This window comes from Cervus canadensis, chromosome 9 (genome assembly GCF_019320065.1).
Source record: "Cervus canadensis isolate Bull #8, Minnesota chromosome 9, ASM1932006v1, whole genome shotgun sequence".
Lineage (NCBI taxonomy): Eukaryota > Metazoa > Chordata > Mammalia > Artiodactyla > Cervidae > Cervus > Cervus canadensis.
Window position 1 is genome coordinate 15,358,440 of NC_057394.1, and position 23,508 is coordinate 15,381,947.

Below are 23,508 nucleotides of genomic sequence, written 5' to 3' on the forward strand. Positions count from 1 at the left end.
TCCACCCCAGACCCACTGACTCAGAATCTTCAGATCCCAGGTGAGTCCTGCTCATAGTACAGTTAGAGAAGCGCTGGTTTAGAGGCCTGGCTTGGGTCATCCTGTGCTGCGGGCAGCCAGAGAGGACCAGGGGGTGTGGCCACCTGGAGCCCCTCCCCCTCCAGGCCATGCTCTGAGCACCTGGACCCCAGAATCCCTGCTCCCAGCCCCAGTGCAGGCCTCCATCCTGGGGCCCATCTCCCAGCCTGACAGGTGGTCAAGATGCAGCTGTTAATGGGTGGGAAGAAGGTGGCCTGAGCTTGAACTTGAAGGCTGAGAGTGCTCTTGCTTGAGCAGCAGATTCCTCATGGCACAAAGAGGGTCAGAGCCAGAGGTGGGAAGAACAGGGGGAGGGCTGAAGGTTGGGTCGACCCCTCCCTCTGCTGTCCTGCCCTCTGGCTTGGAGCTCAGTGTCCAAAACTCCAGTCTGCCAGATTTTAATAGTTATGTAGGTGTACTTGACAGTTTTGTTTGATTTATAACTTTTAAATATTTAAAACATATAGTATGGACTTCATTTTTACTCTTGACCCAGGGCTCAGAGGTGTGAGTGGCAGGTCTGTTAAATGTTTCTCAAAGTGTGTTCAGAGGACCCCCTGCATCAAAACTGACTGGGTTGTTGGTTAAAAATTCAAATTCTCAGTCCCCACTTGTGTAACCCCCTGGATCAGATCTTTGGGGTTGGAGCCCAGTAACCTGCATTCTGACCCCTCCCCTGGTGACTCTGATCCACAGCAGAGCTCCAGGAGCATTTGTAATGGCAGGGGGGATGTAGAGGGGAGCTGCCACGAGTGGTGGGAAGTGTCAGGGAGAGAGAGGGAAGTCCCAGGCCAGAGGGCGGTGCTGACCATGAGCTCACTCCTTTCCTGCTTCTCTTCTGATTCTCCTCACAACCTGGCCTGACCCCACCCCTGAAAGCGGGCTGCAAGGAGAAGCTGCCAGAAGGGAGCAAGGGTGCCCTCCTGCTGACCATGGGGCTCTCGGGGCTGCCCTGCAGAAGGAAGGAACCGAGTCAGGGGCAATAGGAGCAAAGGGGCTGCGAGCGCCTGGAGGGACCACACAGACCCACCTGGAGAGTTGGGCTGAAGCCACTGAGCAGGTCTTTGGACAGGAGAGAACTCCAGGTCCTGCCAGGACACGGGAGGAGCGGGGACAGACTGTGTGGTCCCACCTGCCTGGGCTCAGAAGCTGCTTCTGTCAGTTAGGAGTCATATGATCTTGAGCAATTTCCTTAAGCTTTGTAGGCCTGTTTCCTTGTCTGTGAGATGGGATCCTAACACCCTCTAGGCTTGTGTTACAAGTAAACATGGTAATTAAGTAAAAACACATCTTTGCTATACAGGTTGGAATATACAGCAGGGTGGTTGCCGTTTACTGTGAAGTTTGTCACCTTACACCTCTGTGCTTCCTGATGCTTGATATCATAGGCACTTGTCACTGGCTGTTAAGACCAATTTCCTCAAACCGCAGGCACAGGAAGGCCCCAGTCACAGGCATGTGCCAGACCCGCTTCTGGCCACTGACCGGGAGCTCCCTGAGCTTCCCTGTGCAGGAGCGACTCCTGAAGTTTCTGCCGAGCTGCTCCTTGTGTTCGGTTCCCGGGATTTCCCTCCTGGCAAACCACATCTAGGGAATCCTGTTCATGGGGTTTGTGATGAACTAAGGCCAGGCTTGTATGAAACCTCCAGGGGCAACTGTACCATACTGGAACCACCAGAGGGCTGCAGAATCCAGGAATCCAGGTGAGGAGGGTTGGAAAGGCCAGGGAATGAGGGGCCAGGAAGGCCTCACAGCAGGCAAGAGGGGTGGGGCCTGTACTATTGCCTCACCCTCATTCACCTCACCTTCCACACACAGAAACGCACACTCCTGCTCCTGCAGAATCACCTGATCTCTGTATATTCAGTTATCTCCTCCAGGTACAGTCCTTTATATCCTCAATATGGTAAATGCTGGTGGTTTGTAAACTTGGCTGCAAATTCGAATCACCAGGGGAGCTCTAGAAAATCCCAATGCTGAGTACTCATGTCAGTTAAATCAGAATCTCAGGGAGGGGAGGCAGGAGTCAGCACTTTTATTAATAAAACCCCACAGGTGATTCCACCCTGTTGCCAACTGAGAACCACTGTTGGAGGTAAAAGATCTCATTTCTTCCCAAAAGGCAGCTGCTTTCATTCACATTTCTGACAAAACGTGATCAACTGGAGAAGGGAATGGCAAATCACTTAAGTATTCTTGCCTTGAGAACCCCGTGAACAGTATGAAAAGGCAAAAAGATATGACACTGAAAGATGAACTCCCCAGATCGATAGTTGCTCAATATGCTACTGGAGAAAAATGGAGAAATAACTCCAGAAAGAATGAAGAGACAGAGGCAAAGAGAAAACACTGCACAGTTGTGGATGTGACTGGTGATGGAAGTAAAGTCTGATGCTGTAAAGAACAATATTGCATAGGAACCTGGAATGTTAGGTCCATGAATCAAGGTAAATTGGAAATGATCAAACAGGAGATGGCAAGAGTGAATATTGACATTTTAGGAATCATTGAACTAAAATAGACTGGAATGACTGAATTTAATTCAGATGATCATTACTTCTATGACTGTGGACAAGTATCCCTTAGAAGAAATGGAGTAGCCCTCATAGTCAAGAAGATTCCAAAATGTAGTACTTGGATGCAGTCTCAAAAACAACAGAATGATCTCTGTTTGTTTCCAAGGCAAGCCATTCAATATCACACTAATCCAAGTCTATGCCCCAATCACTAATGCCAAAGAAGCTAAAGTTGAATGGTGCTATGAAAATCTACAAGACATTCTAGGACTAATACCAAAAGAAGATAAGAAGATGTCCTTTTCATCATAGAGGAATGGAATGCAAAAGTAGGAAGTCAAGCTATACTTGGAATAACAGGCAAATTTGGTCTTGGAGTACAGAATGAAGCAGGGCAAAGGCTAGCAGAATTTTGCCAAGAGAACGCACTGGTCATAGCAAACACCCACTTCCAAAAACACAAGAGATTACTCTAAACATGGACATCACCAGATGGTCAACATCGAAATCACATTGATTATATTCTTTTGAGCCAAAGATGGAGAAGCTCTATACAGTCAGCAAAAACAAGACCGGGAGCTGACTGTGGTTCAGATCATGAATTCCTTTTTGCAAAATTCAGACTTAAATTGAAGAAAGTAGGGAAAACCACTAGACCATTCAGGTATGACCTAAATCAAATCCCTTATGATTATACAGTAGAAGTAACAAATAGATTCAAGGGATTAGATCTGATACACAGAGTGTCTGAAGAACTATGGATGGAGATTCATAACTTCGTACAGAAGGCTGTGATCAAAACCATCCCCAAGAAGAAGAAATGCAAAAAGACAAAATGGTTGTCTGAGGAGGCCTTACAATTAGCTGAGAAAAGAGAAGCTAAAGGCAAAGCAAGAAAAGAAGCATATACCCATTGGAATGCAGAATTCCAAAGAACAGCACAAGGACAGATAAGAAATCCTTCTTAACTGATCAATGAAAAGAAATAGAGGAAAACAATAGAATGGGCAAGACTAGAGTCCTCTTCAAGAAAATTAAAGATACCAAGGGAACATTTCAGGCAAAGATGGAGATAATAAAGGACACAAACAGAATGTGCTTAACAGAAGCAGAAGATATTAAAGGTGGCAAGAATACATAGAACTATGCAAAAAAGATCTTAATGACCTGTATAACTGAGATGGTGTGATCACTTATCTAGAGCCAGATATCCTAAAATGTGAAGTCAGGTGGACCTTAGGAAGCATCACTATGAACAAAGCTAGTGGAGGTAATGAAATTCCAGTTAAGCTATTTCAAATCCTGAAAGATGATGCTGTGAAAGTGCAGCACCCAATATGCCAGCAAATTTGGAAAACTCAGCAGTGGCCATAGGACTGGAAAAGGCAAATTTTCATTCCAATCCCAAAGAAGGGCAATGCCAAATAATGTTCAAACTACTGCACAATTGCACTCATTTCACATGCTGGCAAATTAATGGTCAACATTCTCTTGGTGAGGATTCATCAGTATGTGAATTGAGAATTTCCAGATGTTCAAGCCGGATTTAGAAAAGGCAGAGGATTCAGGATGGGGAACACATGTAAATCCATGGTTGATTCATGTCAATGTATGGCAAAACCCACTACAATATGGTAAAGTAAATAGCCTCCAACTAATAAAAAATAAATGGAAAAAAAAAAAAAAGAAAAGGTAGAGGAACCAGAGATCAACATGCCAGCATCCGTTGGATCATAGACAAAACAAGAGATTTCCAGAAAAAAAAAAAAATCTACTTCTGCTTTATTGACTACACCAAAGCCTTTGACTGTGTAGATCACAAAAACTGTGGAAAATCCTTCAAGTGATGAGAATACCAGACCACCTGACCTGCCTCCTGAGGAATCTGCATGCAGATCAAGAAGCAACAGTTAGAACCAGACGTAGTGCTACCAAACTGGGAAAAGAGTACATCAAGGCTGTATATTGTCACCCTGCTTATTTAACTTATATGCAGAATAGATCATACTAAATGCTGAGCTGGAAGAAGCACAAGTTGGAATCAAGATTGTTGGGAGAAATATCAATATGCAGATGACACCACCCTTTTAGCAGAAAGTGAAGAGGAACTAAAAGCCTCTTGAAAGTAATTGAGGAGATTGAAAAAAGCTGTCTTAAAACTCATCATTCAAAAAACAAAGATCATGGCATCTGGTCCCATCACTTTATGGCAAATAGATAGATAAACAATGGAAACAGTGAGAGACTATTTTTGGGGGCTCCAAAATCACTGCAGATGGTGATTGCAGACATGAAATTAAAAGATGCTTGCTCCTTGGAAGAAAAGTTATGACCAACCTAGACAGCGTATTATAAAGCAGAGACATTACTCTGCCAACAAAGGCCCATCTAGTCAAGGCTATGTTTTTTCTGGTAGTCATGTATGGATGTGAGAACTGGACCATAAAGAAAGCTGAGTGCCAAAGAACTGATGGTTTTTAACTGTAGAGTTGGAGAAGACTCTTGAGAGTCCCTTGGACTGCAAGAAGATCCAACCAGTCCATTCTAATGGAAATCAGTCCTAAATATTCAATGGAAGGACTGATGCTGAAGCTCCAAACTTTGGCCACCTAATGAAAGAACTGACTCTTTGGAAAAGACCCTGATGCTTGGAAAGATCGAAGGTGGGAGTAGAAGGGGACGACAGGGGATGAAATTGTTGGATGGCATCACCGACTTGATGGACAGGAGTTTGAGCAGCTCCAGGAGTTGGTGATGGACAGGGAAGCCTATTTTGCTGAAGCCGAGGGGTGGCAAAGAGTTGGACACAGCTGAGCGACTGAACTGAACTGATCTTCATTGCTGGAGGCCTCCTCCAGGAAGCCTTCCTAACTCGTCACACTTCTCCATCTGTCCATGCGTCTGTAATTGGGACCAGCATTTTCTATATTTGAAGTTGTCTGTGGGTCCCCTGGGGACACTGTTAAGATGCAGTTTCAGACTCAGGAGGTCCGAGGGGGCGAGGGTCCCCATCAGTAGGAAGCTGCCAGGTGCTGCCCCCTGCTGGTGTGGCCCCAGCTGCGGGGTTTGCGAAAGATCAGCCTCTGTCTGCGCAGGCGCCTTTGGGATCCTTCGCGGGCTGTTCAGGCTCCTGCCGGCCTTTCGGGCTCACAGGGAGAGCGGCTGGTTCCAGCTCTTTCCTATCCTGCCTCTTCTCCCACTCGGGTTTCCCCCCCCCCCCCCCCCCCCCGCCCCAACTCCCGCTGCCCACGGTTTGTACACAGACCTGAGCACACACAGGGAAAGCTCACCAATGACTGTTGGACGAGTAAATGAACAACTGTGGTGAGAGTCTCTAGGGTGTTGTTAACATACACGAAGGTCTCAGGAGCGTCCGGAGGAGAAACTCCATCAATGTCCCAGGAGACCTGGATTCTCAGCACCGTGGTCGGTGCAGTCAGGCTCCACTGTGTGGTCGTGGTGCCAGGCTTCTCATCCACACTCTGAACATTAAGACATTTTATCAAAAACAGACCAAACCCACCAGAACTGAACTCATAGATACAGAGATGGTTGGCTACTAGAAGCGGGGGTGCATTGTGGGCAAAACTGAGGAAGGTGGTCAAAAGTTACTTATTTATGTAAGACCTGGGGATGTAATGTACAGCACAGTGAGTTTAGTTAACCACACTGTGTTGTATGTTTGAAAGTTGCTAAAACAGTAGATCTTTTTTTTTTCTCTTTCTCTCTCTTATTTTTTATTTTGTTGGTGTTCTGGCATTTGGGAGCTTATTTCCCTACTAAGGTATTGAACCTGTGCCCCCTGCAGTAGACAATAAAAACTTTTAAGATCTACCCTTAAGAGAGTAGATCTGCAAAGTTCTTATCACACACAAAAATTTGTAACTATCTAGTCACGAGTATCAACCAGGTTTATTGTGGTGATCATTTTGCAGTATATGCAAATATCAAACCATTCTATTCTAAATCTTAAACTAATGGTATATGCCAATAATACCTCCCATTTAAAATTTTTCTCAAGGGTATTAGAATCCTACTTCTTTAGAGTTTTGATTTCATCTCTAGTGATATGTGTGACACTTGTTTAAAATTTAGTAAATAAGATTGTGTCATCTGGTCCCATCACTTCATGGCAAATAGATAGGGAAACAATGTAAACAGTGAGAGACTTTATTTTAGGGCTTCAAAATCACTGCAGATGGTGACTGCAGCCATGAAACTAAAAGACGCTTACTCTAGATAGTGTAACTAGATAGATAACTGCGGGGAGCGGCCTGAACCAAAAGGCTGACTCTGGGAGCTGCCTTGATCCTCAAGGGTCTGTTCGCAGACATAGCTCTCTGTCCCGCCACCCCTCTCTGGAATTTATTATTTAAGTTAAATCTTAACAGAACATTAGCAAGCCTTGAGTGCACACATGACGCAAATGGATAAGCCTTTCACGACCACCCTTAAGATAAACGGGATGCCCTTCTTATCCCTTGACGTTAGCAGAGAGTTCTGGTGATTGTTATCTCAAAGTGATGTTTATGGAAAAATATTTTCTCTTCTTAAGATTCTCTTCTTGGTTTAGTATAAACGTAACCCTGAGAAATAAAGAATCATCGCTGACTGCAGTGATCCTCTCGACCCCATCTGTTCTGTGTCTTTATTTCTTAGCCTAAAGGAACGCGTTGTGTTGCTCGCTGAAATCTTCTGGCTGGCCCGGCAGATAACTAGTGTCATCTAGTCCCAGGCCTGCCCTAGTAGGTGCTGAGGAAGGTTGGATTTTAAATACTCAGTGAGAAATCCTAATGGGGTTTGTAAGAAGTTGGGGAAGGACTCTTTAGGACAGAAGACTGTGTCCACAGGAGGAAGTGGGAGTGCCTCCAGTCTGTCCGGAGGGACAGGCCTCCACCAGTGAGACCTGCCTCCTCTCCTGCTTCAGCTCCAGACTTTCTCTCACTCTAACCTGAGCTCCAACATGTCTTAACTGTTTTAGTTTCTCAAATCCATTAACCTCTCCTTTGCTCTGGACCTTTGGACCCATCTTTTTCTGCCAAGAAAACCTCCCCCCACCCCCCGCATCCTTTACTGACTGACTTTTACTCTCCTCTCAGGTCACAAGTGAGACACGGCTCTACCCAGCAGGACTCCTTCTCCCTAAAATGAGGCCCCCCCTTCCCTGTCCCCCCTCTCCTGACTCTCCTGTATTGGCTTCTTTCTCCTCTCCTTCCTCCTTCAGCCTGGAAGAGCAGCAGCTGTGTCTCCTCCAGGGACCCCAGCACCTGACTGAGAACCTGGGAAGAGGAGGGCCCAGTATTTGGTGGCTGGCTTTGAAAGCACCAAGGCAGTAGGTGAACAACTTCCCAAGTCTCAAATGTGTCCACTTGCTTCTCTTTTCCCCTTGGACTTAGGACTTAGTGACTGATAAACTTCACTCACCTAGAGCCAGACATCCTGGAATGTGAAGTCAAGTGGGCCTTAGGAAGCATCACTATGAATAAAGCTAGTAGAGATGATGGAATTCCAGTTGAGCTATTTCAAATCCTAAAGATGATGCTGCGAAAGTGTTGCACTCAATATGTCAGCAAATTTGGAAAACTCAGCAGTGGCCACAGGACTGGAAAAGTTCAGTTTACATTCCTATCCCAAAGAAAGGCAATGGCAAAGAATGCTCAAACTCCTGCACAACTGCACTCATCTCACACGCTAGTAAAGTAATGCATAAAATTCTCCAAGCCAGGCTTCAGCAATCTGTGAACTGAGAACTTCCAGATTATAAGCTGGTTTTAGAGAAGGCAGAGGAATCAGAGATCAAATTGCCAACATCCGCTGGATCATCGAAAAAGCAAGAGAGTTCCAGAAAAACATCTATTTCTGCTTTATTGACTATGCCAAAGCTTTTTTGGCACAAAGCTATTGTAGATCACAATAAACTGTGGAAAATTCTGAAAGAGATGGATATCCCAGACAACCTGACCTGCATCTTGTGAAACATGTATGCAGTTCAGGAAGCAACAGTTAGAACTGGACATGGAACTGGACATGGCATCACCGACTCAATGGACATGAGTTTGGATAGACTCCAGGAGTTGATTAGGGACAGGGAGGCCTGGTGTGCTGCGGTTTATGGGGTTGCAAACAAAAAGTCAGACACGACTGAACAACTGAACTGAACTGAACTGAAACTTCAGGTGTTTGGGGGGAGGGTATCAGACTAAGGACATCCGCATGATTTAAAGAGAAGACAGTCGTTGAGAGAAGGGAGAAAAGAACTGGGAAGTTCAGGAAGAGCGTGGCTGTCAGTTGCTATGATTTGCACAAAGCCTGTCCTGTGTGTGTGAAAGAGGCTCCAAGAAGAACATGTCATGGAGACATTCCCTGAGGGCTGACTCGGACTGGTTCTCTGATATGCTGAGGCTCTGAGGTCAAGGCTGTGAATGGAAACTCAACTTTAAGGAAACACGTGTTGTGTCTCTTTGTATAAATAGTTGCTACTCTGCACCCCCAAACAAGCTGCTTAAATAGGGACATCACACATTTTACAATGTCCAAATCTCTCATCCACTCCTGAAAGGTTGTTGCTGAACAATAAGACACCAGGATTCTTGGCCTCTGGAGGAGATGAATTCAATCCGGGGCCAGAGAAGAGGCTGGATCGCTCAGAGCTTTTGTGTAATAAAGTTTTATTAAAGTATAAAGGAGATAGAGAAAGCTTCTGACATAGGCATCAGAAGGGGGCAGAAAGAATATCCCCCTCCTAGTCTTTAGCTGTAAGTTACATAGTCACTCACAGTCTGTTAATGAAAAGAAAGGAATGTCTTAGAATTTAGAATGGCATCAGATAATTCATCCCTGGCCATAAAACAATTGCCTTGAGTCTTGTAGAAGGGCAGATTACCAACAAATAGTTTCATTTACATAGATTAGGGGAACAATATCTGAGTAAGTAGGTTAGGCCATTTGGTGGAACTTACAGAGTCTGGGGTAAATTAACATATCTTAAGACAAACATTTCCATAAGAAAAAGAAATGTATTGATTAACTCAAGGTTTGAGAATAGTTAGCTTCAGGTGAAACCAGGTGTCATGGCAACACAGCATTTTAAAAGAAACCTCCTTTTAAATCTGTATAGAGAAGAAAAAAATATTGCTGGTTTGTTTCCTCCTGCCGCTTAAGAGAGATACAAATGTCTGGCACTTGCAGCCTATTTCCTCTGTTTGGAGACCCCTGGCCTTCCTGCCTGTTACTCTCTCACTCCCAGGGTAGGAAGTGTAAGAACCGCGGCAAGACAAAGGGGCGCCAGAGTATCAAAAGGCTTTTATTGGACAATCGCTCCCGGGCAGAGCTCCCACGCGCAAGCGAGGAAAAAACGGGAGTCTGCAATCTGCGGGGAGGCGTGGCAACACCTATATACCCCGGCGGATACGGAAGTGGCGGGACCAAGGTGCTGATTGGCCCTCTAGGTCCCGCGTTGGTTTTTTGATTGGCCGGAGTCTTCACGCCTTCGTGTCCATCAGTCTGCCTGGCAACAGGCTGTTGATTGGTGGATATCTGTCCCTGTCAGTCTGCCTGGCAACGGGCTGTTGATTGGTGGATGTCTGTCCCTGTCAGTCTGCCTGGCAGCGGGCTTATCTGAGACCTTTCGGTGGGGGGTTTTTCTGTCAGCATTTTCTGGCTGGCGCCTTTCCGCCTGCGTTCAGCGTGACCTTTCTGGAAGGACTGGCTATCCTTGAGTTCTATCCTTCAACCTCTGAGAACTCTTCACTCTCCCCAGAAGAGCAGGGCTGAGGGGAGGAGAAGGCTTGTGGTGTCTCCATCCCCAGCCCCCAGCACTTCCACCTTTCCATTCCCTCTGCCCTTGGACTTGCCCTTGGATTTCCTCTCATATTCATGCAAGGCTTTCCAGAGTTCTATCTCAGAGCTGAAATCTTCCTTAAGCCATCTTCTTTGTTGTTTAAAAGCTTATTCCCCGATAGTTGAGAGACTTCACTCAGGAGGACAAGGGGAGAACTGGGAGGGTGGAAAAGGCAGGAGGGTCTGAGGTGTTGATCAGTTTCTTATCTCACTTTTAAGCTAGGGTGTAGGGCACTTAACACACAGCAAAGGCAAACATCACAGCATTTTCACCAGAACCAGGTCCCCTACAACTGTGACAGGGAGGAAAAGTTACCTTTGTTGGCCCCTGACCTCCATGTCACCGGCAACCCGTCCCAACATCCAGGTCTTTGGTATGTTCTTATCTCTCCTCAAAGTGACAGTAAAAGTATTAGTTTCTCAGTCATGTCCTATTCTTTGTGGCCCATGGACTGTAGCCTGCCAGGCTTCTCTGTCCATGGATTCTCCAGGAAAGAATACTGGAGTGGGTAGCCATTATATTTTCCAAGGGATCTTCCCATCCCAGGGATCAAACCCAGGTCTCCCACATTGCAGGCAGATTCTTAACCAGCTGAGCCACAGGGAAACCCTCAAACTCATGTTTATTATCTGACTCCATTTGTTGGGTGGAAAATTATCTCATTAGCTTATTGCATAATGATGGCAAAAGAAAAGGAATGGTATCAAGACAAGCTCTTAATCCAGTGTTTCAAAGGGAAGAAATAAATCATTCCAGAAACTGCCCTCATGTAAAATTCCAAAGAAAGAGTGAAAGAAAGTGAAAGTTGCTCAGTCATGTCCAGCTCTTTGCGACTCCATGGATATAGCCCACTGAATTCTCTGGGCCAGAGTACTGGAGTGGGTAGCCTTTCCCTTCTCCAGGGGGATCTTCCCAACCCAGGAATCAAACTGAGGTCTCCCACATAGCAGGCAGATTCTTTACCAACTGACCCACCAGGGAAGCCCAAGTGCAGTATTAAACCAATGGGTTGTGATGATTTAGAAAAGGAAGCAGTGATCATTGGAACAGCCTCTTGGGTTCAATAAATAAAGGATTGTAATGCTGAATTAAATGCATATACTTATGAAGGCTGATGGATCTGAAGAAAACTGCAGTGAAATCCTAGCATTAAGATTTTAGCAGGCGTCTGTCAGTTTCTTAAGATGTTCTTGAGATACTGTACTGAGTGTGAGTATATATATCCACACACACACACATATATATTGATGTTAAGGTAATTGGTAAAGGGATAATGGTACTGTGTTTATCTTTATCAAGTATTTAGCTCTTAGAAATGTGTACTGGAGTATCAATGAGTGAAATTATATGTATCTGGTAGTCGTGCTAAATACTGGTGGCACTGCGGCAAAAGAGGAGAGTTTGATGAAACGAGATGGACAGCATGTGAATAATTGTTGAAGCTTGTTTCATGGAAGTTCAGTGTGCTATTCTACTTTTGGATATGTTTGACAATTTCCATAAAAAAAGTTCAAACACCTATTTCCCATGATAGGATATGGACAGATAAGAACTAAGTACAGGGTCTTTGATCAGGTAAATTCCCGGTGTTTTAGGGTTGGGAACTCACCATTCCTCACGATACTTCTTAACAGGTGGGCACAGTATAGAGAATTGTTATTCATTATGTAAAAAGAAACCTGTAGGTGGATCAAAAAGCAACAGTTAGAGCCAGATGTGGGACCAATTGATTCAAAGTTGGGAAAGGAGTACAGTGAGGCTGTATATTGTCACCCTGCTTTTTTATCTTCTATGCAGAGTACATCATGTGAAATGCCTGGCTGGATGGATCACAAGTTAGAATCAAGATTTCCAACAGAAGTATCAACAACCTCAGGTATATGGATGATACCACTCTAACGGCAGAAAGTGGAGAGGAAATAAAGAGCCTCTTGATGAGGGTGAAAGAGGAGAGTGAAAAAGCTGGCTTGTAACTCAACATGAAATAAAATTAAGATTATGGTATATGTTCCCAACACTTCATGGCAAATAGAAAAGGAAAGAGTGAAAGCAGTAACAGATTTTATTTTCTTGAGTTCCAAATTCAATGCAGGCAGTGACAGCAGTTATGAAATTAAAAGACACTTGCTCCTTGGTAGAAAAGGTATCACAAAGCTAGACAGTATATTAAAAAGCATACATTACATTGCTGACAAAGGTCCATCTAGTTAAAGCTCTGGGTTTTCCCATAGTTGTATCAATGTGAGAGTTGGAGCATAAAGAAGGCTGAGGCCCAAAGAACTTATTTATGCTTTTGAATTATGGTCTGAAGAAGAATCTTGAGAGTCCCTTGGTTAGCAAGGATATCAAGCCAGTCAATCCTAAAGGAAATCAACCCTGAATATTCATTGGAAGAATTGTTTCTGGCGGATACCTTGGCCACCTAATGTGAAGAGCTGTCTCATTGAAAAAGACCCTGATGCTGGGAAAGACTGAAGGCAAAAGGAGAAGGGGGTGGTAGAGGATGAGATGGTTAAACAGTTTCACTGATTAAATGGACATGAATTTGAGCAAACTCCAGGAGACAGTGGAGGACAGAGGAGTCTGGTGTGCTATAGTTCATGAGGTTGCAAAGAGTTGGACATAACTAAGTGAGTGAATAAGAACAAGAAAAACCAAGGGAATGAGGACACAATTATATTTAAAAAGAACATGGTTGCATCTGCAGACAGATGTTCTAAGGCTTGCTACCAGTGCCTCATGCAAGTTCATTCCAGAGTCCTCTCCTCATTGCCCTCACGTCTCAGTTTGCTCTCCAGACCTCTAGATTTCCCTCATTCAAAAGTAAGCCTGGGACGAGTTCCCTGGGGGCACAGTGAATAAGAATCCACCTGCCAATGCTGGGGACACAGGTTGGATCCCTGGTCCGGGAAGAATCCACATGCTGTGGAGCATCTAAGCCTGTGTGACACAACTACTGAGTCCCCTTGCTGCAACTACTGAAGCCTGCATACCTAGAGCCTACGCTCTGCAGCAAGGGAAGTCACTGCAATGAGTTCACACACCACAATGAAGAGTAGCCCCCGCTCTCCTCAACTAGAGAAAGCCGCATGAAAGCAACAAAGACCAAAAGACCAACACAGCCAAAAATAAGTAAACAAACAATCCTGGGAATAACCAACCTTCTTTCTTTCTCTCTCTTTTTTGTTTTTAATATCACACGTTGTGGCAGATGGGCTCTTAGTTCCCTGACCAGGGAAAATAAGATTAAACCTGTACCTCCTGCATTGGGAGCATATAGTCTTATTACCCACTGGATCACCAGGGAAGTCTCTTTTGTTGTTTTTTAACTTTTTGGTTTTTTTGCTCTGGATTGCTGATTTCAACCAGTTCCTTGATCAAAGTATGACCCTATGTGAGCAATCAATTCCTTGATCAGATTTCAACTCTATATGAGTGTTGCATCAACAAACTACAACAGGGTGAAAGAGAACTTTACATTCCACATACTATTCTTTGGCCACCCAACTATGGGTATCCCCAACACAAGACCAGATTCTTTCTTCAGAGCACATAGAATGTTGAAGGAGGGAAGCAGAGAGAAGATTGAGGACTGGGTCACCATGATGGGTCTGTCCACCCAAGTACTACTGAGTTCATCTCCTGGTCTCTGCAGTCCCATCCGTTCTTCTCAACTCCACCTCTACCACACAAGTCAGGTGATGAGTATTTCTCTCCTGGAAAACAGAGGAAACCCTGCATTCACTCCAGCCCAGTGTTTCTCAACCAGGAACTGGCTTTCCCAGGGATATCTCACCAACAATGTCTGGACAAATTTTTGGTTGCCACGACTGAGGGAGTAGGTGATAACTGCATTCAGTGGATAGAGATTGGGGATGCTGTGACACACCCTGCAATGTACAGGTCCCCTCACCAAAAAAAGACTTGTCTGGTCCAAATGTCAACCCTGCTAAGGTTGAGAAAGCCTGCTCCAGCCCCCGTGTAAAACCTGAAATGCACAATCAAGCTCTTTCCTTAAAGAGAACATCAGATCATGTCACCCCATTGCTTAAAACTTTTCAACAGTTTCCCACTCTTGGTACAAAGATTAAAAACAAAGAAAAACAAAACAAAACAAAACAAAACTCCTTAGCTCCTTGAACTTGCATGACCTGACATTCACGTCCCCTCTTTTCTTATATTACTTGTAGTTACCAACCTAACCTTATTCCTGTTTTTCTAGAAAGCTTCATACTTCCTCCTACCTCACAGGCACATGTTATTCTCTCTTATAAGTCAATTTCTGCCCTCTCACCAGCCTCTTCCCCTGTTCCCTGCTCACTGCTGCCTTCTAATCCTTTAGGAGACCTCAGCTGGAAGGTGACTCCATCACAGAGTCCCTCCCTGACCACCGAGCTGTCAGCAATCTGACATGAGAGGCCACATAGGGAGAGAAACCAGACCACCCCAGATCCTCAGCCATCCTGGCTTGGCCCACAGTGGAAATGAGGCCTGTCTGGACTCCCAGTACCAGTGGGACTCCCGGCTGTGGGCAGGCCTGTGAGTGAGCCCAGGAGGCCTGCAACAACCCTGCCTCATCAGCCTCATAACTGTACTGAGTAATGAGTAAGTGACCACTGCTTTAGGCCACTGATGTCTGAGGTGGCTGATACAGTGACAGACAGCAGATTCATTCTCCCTGGTGTTCCTGACTGTGCAGGAAGGAGAGCTCCTTCCTGTGGGGGGATTCCCCCCTCACCTCCTGCTCTGTCCCCTTCACAGGACTGCTCTCAGGACCTGAGTTTCTGAGTCCACTTGACAGGATGACGCTCTCTCCCCAGGAGGTCAGTGAGTGGAGGTGGGGAGACTGTCCCCCTTTCCATCTCACCATCCTGTCCATCAGCCTCCCTGGAACTGCAGCCCTGCGCTGGGCAGGGATGGTCTCACTTAGTTAACTCATGAACCAGAATATGTTTAAAAGGGTCAGTATCTATTTCAGTAAGCAGGGAAATAGCTGAAGTTTTTCACAATTTGTGTTTTCCCATACTATAAAGGGGAAATCACTTAAAGAATTGAGACTAGGCTTCGCTTGTGGCTCAGATAGTAAAGAATCTGCCTGCAATGTGGAAGACCCAGGTTCAATCCCTGAGTTGGGAAGAGCCCCTGGAAAAGGGAATAGCAATCCACCCCAGTACTCCTGCCTAGAGATTTCCACAGACAGAGGAGCCTGGTGGGCTACAGCTTATAGGGTCGCAGAGAGTCAGAAACAACTGAGCAACTACACTTTCTTTCTTTTGGGGGAACTCCCCAGAGCAACACCATCTCTCTTGAACCTGGGTTTTTACTGAGGGTCCCCTTCCACTCTGTTCACATAAATCTCTACCTGTCTCCTGCAGGAGACCGATCCTCATGGGAAAACCCCTTCCCCATGAAGGTCTCATCAATTGAATCAGGCTCCATTCTCTGTCCAGTCAGGAAATCTCAAGTTTACATCCTCAGTTTAGCATGAGGGGCATTTCTTGGGGCTCAGGTCAGTAAGGGTGGGGGCATTTGAAGGAGAAGATGCTATTGGTTTCTGGGTCTAGTGTGAGCCTCAGTCTCCCAGACAATGGATTTCCCTCAAGAATCCCACTCTGAGAGGCTCCTGAGAGTCTGGTTCTTTAAGTCTTTGACCTGATAGAACAGGAAGGTATATAAGCCTCACTTAGCTTCTATCAGGAGGGGAGGCACAGGTTTCCAACAGTAAACATAACTTTTAAAGGGAAAGATACAAACTACAATGGTATTAAGTATAATTTTCTTAATTACTCTGCTGCTTCTCCCTTATCTAGGTCTCTGGGAGAATCCCACTTTGTTATTGAGCAGAAGGGGGTTGGATTTCTTCCTGTTCTGTTACCCACCCTCCCATGTCAGACCCCAACAAGCCTCCTTTGCCAGGTGTGGCTTGTTCCAATAGAACTTGCTCTGGAGCACATGCTCTCCCCTAAAAGCCCTCCAGGGGCTGCTGCTTGTGGTTCTTGCCAGTGGAGAAGGGCGGGGTTCTTGCGAGTCGGGGCTCAGCTGTGTAGCTACATGCCCAGATCACAGTGCCAGGTGCATCGCCTCTGCCCACGGCGCCGTGGCCGCCATCTTGAATCACGCCCCGGGAGCAGCGTCTCTGCACACGGCCCTCTGCGGTGAGGTGTCACTGGAGCCATTTCTCCTCAGGGAGTGTTCTCTGAAGGGCCAGGGATGCTGAGGCCTCTGCAGGAGGTGACCTGTGAGCAAGTGAAAGTCAACTCAGCACAAAGGGAAAGAAAAAAGGTTAGATTTTTATTTTATGACTCAGATTCTACTTTCTGTTGTTTAGTTGCTCAGTCGTGTCCAATTCTTTTGTGACCCGGTAGACTGAAGCCCACCATGCTCCTCCGTCCATGGGATTTTCTGGGCAAGAGTACTGGAGTGGGTCGCCATTTCTTCCTCCAGGGGATCTTCCCAACCAGGCATCAAACCTGCATTGCCTGTGTCTCTGGCATTAGTAGGAGGGTGCTTTACCACTGAGCCACTTGGGAAGACCCAGCTCCTACTTTTACTCCAGGGAATTGTTGGTGGGCTTTGCTAGTGATTGTTTTATCAGCAACTGGCCTCCTGGAATGTTAAGGGCACCACCTTACCTTTAATGACTCTTTCCTTTGTTACCTGCGGTGATAATCCAATGAAGAGAAAGAGACCGGTTTCTTCCCTAAGCCCGAAGAAATAATCAATTTTATTTTTACCCACAAAGTAACTCCCTCTTGGCAGGGGATTGATGTTGCTCCTGAAATTAGTGGAAGTCCTTGGTGCTCTTCATTTGAGGAAGGCAACTGGGTATTGTTTAAATAGGGAAGGGTCTAGGCATCAGGGTGCAAGAGAACTGGGTCTGGGCTCCTGGGTAAGGGTCTAAGATGGCCTCATCACTATGGATACTGTGTCTATGCTTGTGAGAAAGGAAGGAGGGGGCACAATGGTTAACAGAATGAGGACAGGAGCATAGATATTAAGAAAAACAGGATCCCAGAAAAGCTGGCTCGAACCAGCTACAATCAAGATGGTGTTGAGCATGATCTGGTCACTGACCTCTAACTCATTACACCTTCATTAGAACACTAAAAATCATTCCCCTCCCACCATGACAGACACTGTGATAGTTCCAAGGCTGACCATAAAAGGCCAAAAAAATGTGCAGTGACCCAGTTACTGACACTCCCTGTCCCTTCCTCAGAATAGCAAGACTGTTTCTCCCACTCGCTATCCTATGAAATTCCCCAACCCATAAAAACTCACAACCCCATACTTTGGGGGCACTCTTGCCTGCTGAGAAAGTCCACATTCTGTCTATGGGGTGTGTACCTCCCTGAATCAGTCCATTTTCACTCTACTTCAGCTCACTCTTGTATTCTTTCCTGTAGAAGCCAAGGACCCCTCACTGGACAGCTAGTCTCAGGGCTCCCAGGACATGATATTTCCTTTTCCTGCACCACTGGTAACCTGGAGAATGAAGGATAGAGATTATAGATCTAAACTAATTATAAAGTAGTTGACCTGTATTTAAGAAGAATTATTTATTGTCCTAGTGTCTCTTAAACTCTAGCAAAGTCTGGCTTCTGCTTTCCCAGCAGATTTTGCTTTTTTAACTTGTTTTGTTTTTAAAATCTACTTTGCTATGGGATTTTAGGTCTTCCCTGATAGCTCAGTTGGTAAAGAATCCACCTACAATGCAGGAGACCCTGGTTCGATTCCTAGGTTGTAAAGATCCGCTGGAGAATGGATAGGCTACCACTCCAGTATTCTTGGGCTTCCTTGGTGGCTCAGCTGGTAAAGAATCTGCCTGCAATGTGGGAGAGCTTGGTTCAGTCCCCGTGTTGGGAAGATCCCCTAGAAAAGCGAAAGACTACCCACTCCAATATTCTTGCCTGGAGAATTCCATGGACAGTCCATGGGGTCACAAAGAGTTGGACATGACTGAGTGACTTTTGCTTCATTTCACTTCGTGGGATTTTAAAGGAAGGTTGTAATTGGTTCTCATCTGCTCCCCAGCTGGACGACACACACTTCATCTCCCTCTATGGCATTCTCTCATCCTGGCTCCAGACCCCATAAGCCTGCTGCCTCCCGCTTTTCTGAATTTTCCAGACCCCAAGTGGGAAATCAGGGTTTTCTACTTCACTCATAACACAGGTTTATGGCATGGGAGTCTCCTCTACAAAGCTGATAACTCTGCTGGCTTCTAGCAGGAGGTAAAGCTTGAGCCATACTTGAAGAGGTTTCTATCATATCCTGTATCCCCCCTTCTTTGGGGATGGTGATCACTGGGGACAGGGCTCTTCAGCTCTCTGCCTCTCATTCCCAGACCTTTGCTCTCCTCTGACTTGGGTTTTGATCTCTTTTCTGTGGAGGAAATCTTGGTTGGCTGTTTTCTTGCCAACTGTGCTCTTTATACCAGCACCAGTACCCTTTAAGCTATAACCTCAAGAATTCCATTTTCATTCCTTTTACACAAACATTCACACCATAGCAAGGGACAGTTAATTTAATATTCTGGTAAAATATCTTTCCATAATAGTTTCCACTTATTGAACATCTCTTCTGTGCTAGGAACTGCAGTAAGCACTTTCACATCAACAATAACTCCATGAAATTGATACTACTTTTCAGTACCCACTTTACAGATGAGAAACTTTGTTCAGGGAATACAATTATCACCTGGAGGTGGAAGAGTTGTCCCTCTTAGGAGGTGACCTTCCTTATTTATCTGATACATCTGCTGGGAACCTAAGAGTTTCCAATTTTTAGAGGGATCAGGTAGAAAGAAAAGACACTTTTTAGTTCTACCTCAGTTCAGTTCATTCACTCAGTCATGTCTGACTCTTTGCGACCCCATGAATCGCAGCACACCAGGCCTCCCTGTCCATCACCAACTCTCGGAGTTTATTCAAACTCATGCCCATTCAGTCGGTGATACCATCCAGCCATTTCATCCTCTGTCGTCCCCTTTTCCTCCTGCCCCCAATCCCTCCCAGCATCAGGGTCTTTTCCAATGAGTCAACTCTTCACATGAGGTGGCCAAAGTACTGGAGTTTCAGCTTCAGCATCAGTCCTTCCAATGAACACCCAGGACTGATCTCCTTTAGGATGGGCTGGTTGGATCTCCTTGCAGTCCAAGGGACTCTCAAGAGTCTTCTCCAACACCACAGTTCAAAAGCATCAATGTTTCAGTGCTCAGCTTTCTTCACAGTCCAACTGTCACATGCATATGTGACCACTGGAAAAACCATAGCCTTGACCAAATGGACCTTTGTTGGCAAAGTAATGTGTCTGCTTTTTAATATGCTGTCTAGGTTGGTCATAAGGTCTAATTTTCCCAATTATTGTAATTCATAATTATCTTGAAGGGAAGGGTTTCATTAACAATTTTATGAAGCCATCAGGCTTTCTGCTAGATTTATAAAATTTCTTACAAAGTTGACCAGCATGTTCTGAAATTTATCAGAAACCTGTCTTTATCAAAAGTCCTTTATATGAATCTTCTTGAACATGAAACACTTCTGCAAAACTGTCCAAGTACAACAATAGCAATAAATGATATAAGATCTTTCCATAAGTGTGCATCCTGCACTGGTTAATAATTGTATTTCTCTTGTTCATCTGTCTTACATAATTTGCATTTCCAAGGCTCCATCCAGAGAGCCTAGAAGTGTAAAAGAAAGAGGAATTTTCCTCTCCCCTACACAGTAAAGTATACATAATGTAAAACAAACCTTTTTAACCATTTCTTAAATGCACTGCTCTGTGTCATTAATTATATTCACATTGTTGTGAATCCATCTCCAGAATTTCTACATCTTCCCTTTAGATTTTATTAGGTTTGTCATAGCTTTCCTTCCAAAGAGCAGGTGTCTTTTAATATTATGGCTGCAGTCACCATCCGCAGTGATTTTAGAGTTTCTACATCTTCCCTTTAGATTTTATTAGGTTTGTCATAGCTTTCCTTGCAAAGAGCAGGTGTCTTTTAATATTATGGCTGCAGTCACCATCTGCAGTGATTTTAGAGCCCAAGAAAATAAAATCTGTCACTGCTTCCACTTTGTCCCCATCTATTTGCCATGAAGTGATGGTACCAGATACCATGATCTTAGATCTTTGAATGTTGAGTTTCAAGCCAACTTTTTCACTCTCGTCTCTCACCCTCATGAAGAGACTCTTTAGTTCCTCTTTGCTTTGTGCCACTAGAGTGGTATCTTCTGCATCAGTTCAATTCAGTTGTTCAGTCATGTCCGACTCTTTGCGACCCCGTGGACTGCAGCACACCAGGCTTCAACTGTGTATCTGAGGTTATTGATATTTCACCTGGCAATCTTGACTCCAGCTTGTACTTTATCCGGTCTGGGATTTTGCATGATGTAGTCTGCATATAAGTTAAATAAACAGTATGACAGTATACAGCCTTTTTGTACTCCTTTCCCAATTTTTGTTTGTCTGAAAAGTATTCATTTTTCCTTCACTTTTGAACTATTATCTCACAGATTACAGAATTCTAAGTTGGTGGTTTTTTCTCTCAACACTTAAAACTTTTTCACCCTACTCTCTCCATGTTTGCTTGGTTTCTGAGGAGAATTGGATATAATTCTTATCTTTATTTCTCTATGGCCAAAATGTTTTTCTTTAATTTGAAAATTATAAGCCTAGTTGTAGGTTCCTCCCCCCCCCCCCATTTCTGTTATACTGCTTTTTATCTCTAGCATTTACTCTTGGTTCTTTCTTAAAATCTCCATCTTTCTGCTTCTATCGCCCATCTGTTTTTATATGCTGTATCTTTATCCATTAGAGCCCTAGGCATATTATTCATGTTATTGTTATTGTTGTTTAGTTTCTCTGTAATGTTCGACTCTTTTGTGACCCCATGGACTATAGCCCACCAGGCTCCTCTGTCTATAGGATTTCCCAGGGAAGAATACTGGAGTGGGTTGCCACTTTCTTCTCCAGGGGATCTTCCTGCCCCAGGGATCAAACCCAGGCCTCCTGCATTGGCAGGCAGATTCTTTACCACTGAGCCACCAGGGAAGCCATAGTTGCGTTTGAATTCCTCATCTGTTATTTCCAACATCCCTGCCATGTCTGGTTCTGATGATACTTTGTCTCTTGAAAAATATTTTTCTTTTTTCTTTTGTCTTTTGGTGTGACTTGTAAATTTTTCTTGAAATGCAGACATGATGTCCTGGATTAAAGGCACTGCAATAAGAGGGCTTTAGTAATGAGGAGGTGAGGTGTGAGGGCGGGCAGATCCCATGATTAGGTCTCAGCCCCTCAGTGAGCCTCTTCCTCTGGACTGTGAACCTCACAAGTGTTTCTCATTTTTCTCTCCCCTACCTCATCCCTTATATGGGACAGAATGGCTTGAGCCAGCTGGAGCTGGGTATTTCCCTTCTCCCAGGTCAGTCGGGCTCAGTTAATACCCTAGAGGATTAGACTCTAGTACTAGTTTTCCTCTAGGGATGACCTTGTTAAGAGGACTGAGTGTTCTGGTCTATTTCAAATTGGCTACCCTGTATCACCCCACTTCCAGCAGGAAGGCTGAGGGGATTTTCCCTGGCATCTCCTGTAGGATCCTGGTGAAGCTCCTGGAGGTAAATCTCACAATATTGTGAGTCCCCCCATGACTGGGTCCCCTGGAGTTTTTACTCTCAGATTGTTCACACTGAGCCTCCAGCAGTTTGTCAGTTATGGCTCTGGTTTCCTCCCCAAGTGCGGGTTCCCATGGTGGTTTCACCCTGGGGAAGCCTCAGCTTCCTCTGTTCACCATGGGCCTCCTCAGTCTCAGGGGTGGCAGTTTGCCTCCTCTGACAGATGCAAGAGCAGGTCTCCCTTTCCTTTTTTTTTTTTTTTTTTTCTTAATCTCCACTCACCTAAGTTATCTTATCCAATACCAGGGATTTTTTTTTATCTTTTATCTTTTTTTTTGTTTGTTTGTTTTGTTCCTGGGTTTGCAGAAGACTAAGTCTCTGGTTTTGGCTAAGTTTCTCCTCTAAGCAGCCCTCTTGACCACCCAGTTTAGATCAGGGCTTACCAGCCATCTCCAGCCACTTTCACTTACTGTTCTTCATATTCCTCATCAAACCTGATGTTATCTCGTTCATCCATTTACTTTTTTTACAGTCTGTCTCTCACTACTTCAATGTAAACACCATGAGAAGATAAACCTTACGTATCTTGTAGTCCATTGATTCCCAGTGCTTTGAAAGGTAGATGTATGGTAGATATTCAAAAGCACTTGTTTAAAAATAATTCATAATTTGTTCAGTCATGTTGCTATTGCTAAACTTAGAAGTTAGGATATTTCTAAATCCTATTACAATTTAATAATAACCATTGCTCTGAGAAACATTTGTATATAAATAAAATTGTGCATAAATAGTTTTCTATAAATGACTTTTTTGTCTTCATCATCTTGTAGGTAAAAGTCAAAGAAGATGAATATTTTTAAGGCTTTTAATAGATATTGTTAGATTATGTTCTTAAAAGGCTTTTCTAATTTATAGTTTACAAATAGTAGATTACAGTACCTATCACACTTTTCATTAGCATGGGGTATTCTGGTTTTTAAAGAGTGTTGCTAATTTAATAGGTGAAAATGAATATACTTATATGTTTACATTATTTGTATTATTTTGCTGAAATTTTCTTTTTACCTCTTCCTTTTCTAGATTGTGAGCCTAATGAAAGCAGGGTTTTCATCTTTTTAGGTATATTATTTTCTGAGGACACCCTTATCAACTCTTAGCAGTTTCTGGACAACCTATCTCAGTAATGAACTAGTTTTCCAAAAGGCTGAAAACACAATAACTGAAGCTCCCAGTATTATTATAATATCTTAATGTTGTTGTTTAGTCACTCAGTCATCCTGTTTTGTGACCGCATGGTCTGTAGCCTGCCAGGCCCCTCTGTCCATGGGATTTCCCAGGCAAGAATACTGGAGTGGGTTGCCATTTTCTTCTCTAGGGGATCTTCCCGACCCAGGGATCAAACCTGGGTCTCCTGATTGGCAAGCAGATTCTTTACCACTAACCCCCAGGGAAGCCA

At 44.5% G+C, this 23,508-nt stretch overlaps 1 protein-coding gene and 1 long non-coding RNA gene across 1 annotated transcript; one reads left to right on the top strand and one right to left on the bottom strand.

Moving 5' to 3' along the window:
* Positions 1–23,508, top strand: part of LOC122447477 (ATP-binding cassette sub-family C member 4-like) — a 1,659,665-nt gene that overhangs the window by 1,310,570 nt on the left and 325,587 nt on the right.
* Positions 3,950–20,750, bottom strand: LOC122447489. The gene is made up of 3 exons (XR_006271256.1): positions 20,740–20,750; positions 10,990–10,995; positions 3,950–4,084 (listed from the first exon to the last, which is right to left on the bottom strand). It is a non-coding gene; the product is annotated as an uncharacterized LOC122447489 (long non-coding RNA).